Source organism: Octopus bimaculoides, chromosome 3, assembly GCF_001194135.2.
Source record: "Octopus bimaculoides isolate UCB-OBI-ISO-001 chromosome 3, ASM119413v2, whole genome shotgun sequence".
In the NCBI taxonomy this organism is placed as follows: domain Eukaryota; kingdom Metazoa; phylum Mollusca; class Cephalopoda; order Octopoda; family Octopodidae; genus Octopus; species Octopus bimaculoides.
In genome coordinates this window covers 162,009,989-162,011,541 of record NC_068983.1, presented here as the reverse complement: position 1 = coordinate 162,011,541, position 1,553 = coordinate 162,009,989, and the positions used below count along the sequence as shown (strand labels likewise).

The following is a 1,553-nucleotide window of genomic DNA, read 5'->3' as shown; positions in this document are numbered from 1 at the left end:
TGTGTGTGTGTGTGTGTGTGTGTGTGTGTGTGTGTGTGTGTGTGTGTAATAAAGAATAAATGGAGCAAAACGCATATGATAGATAAGTTCCTTTAATTCCGACACATGTTTCGAAAATTACATGCACTCTATTCCAAAGGAATAAAAGATGTTATTGTAAATATAATTTTCTCTTCGGGGAACCATCTTATAAACGCAAGACCTATGGGCTTCTTTTAGTTTCTGTCTACCAAATCCATTCACAAAGCTTTGATCGGTCCGAGGCCAGCTATATTAAAAGATACTTGCCCAAGGAGCCAAACTAAAAAACTGAACCCGGAATCTCGTGGTTGGGAATCAAACTTCTTACCACAGCCACGTTACCATTAATTTTTTGATTGAAATCCCTAGAATACAAAAGACACTAAGTAATAATGGTAATCGTCACAATGTAATTCTAATTAATTCTTCGAAATTCCTGCGACATATATATATATATATATATATATATATATATGAACCTCCTCATGGTCGATCGTCATTCTAGGAATAGCAACTTAATCTTCCTTATTTTAGTTACTTCTTTATTTTGTTTTGTTTAGTTTATCTTCTGGATAGTCTATGTTTTAAAACGAGTCAAAGACTGTTGCCATTCGACCAAAATAACAGCTAAGTTCCTCCTTTGCTACACTCTAACGTCTCAAAACAGGAAGGAAACATGGTTCTATAATAATGTCGTCTTCGATCCATTATAACCTTAAACGAAAGTGAGACGGTCAAAGTCGTTTACACTTGGCTTCTAAGTCTACTTAATTAAGCGCCACCTGTGGTTAAACAGCAAACTAAAACTGCGCTTTCAAACCAAAAAGACGTATAGCCAATAGCCAATAGTGGAATACTTTAGACGGCTGGTTTTCTGGATCAGGACTGACCTGTGGTTAAACAGAGCCACATTATTGTTCATATGAAATAAATCAACATTTGCAACAGCAGAATCTGTCACGATTTAATACCCTCCCCGGCATTATAGCATGCTTTTATATGAGTTTCTATACACCAGCAATGAAATGAAGCTGCCCTTCCTGTTCTTGGCCTTCGTTCCCGTTCGCTCCCAAACCCGAAGTTCAATAAAAATTATCATATTCTTTCATCCGTCTCCATAGAAAGGGTTGTATTGTTCTATATCGAACAAAAAGAAGGATAAACTGAATGATCCTAAGGGAATTGTATAAACAAGAGAATCAATCTGGAGATAAGACTCTACAACAACCCCAGTTGGGAAACAATGTCATGTTTGAGTCCATAGGATGGCCACCAGCAGACTAGAAAAACCATTTTTATTATTAGAAATCTATTGGCTGAGTACCTGCGTGCGTGCGTACATGTATGTATGTATGTATGTATGTATGTATGTATGTATGTGTGTATGTATGTATGTATGTATGTATGTATGTATGTATGTATGTATATTATTATTATTATTATTATTATTATTATTATTATTATTATTACAATACAACAATATTATTTTCCAGCGAAATAAAGCGCCGTAAAGGTAAAATTATAAATATGAA

General features: G+C 34.9%; 1 protein-coding gene across 1 annotated transcript in view; it reads left to right on the top strand.

The window, feature by feature from the left end:
* LOC106867199 (aquaporin) overlaps positions 1–1,553 on the top strand; it is a 45,180-nt gene that overhangs the window by 29,608 nt on the left and 14,019 nt on the right. The window lies entirely within an intron of this gene.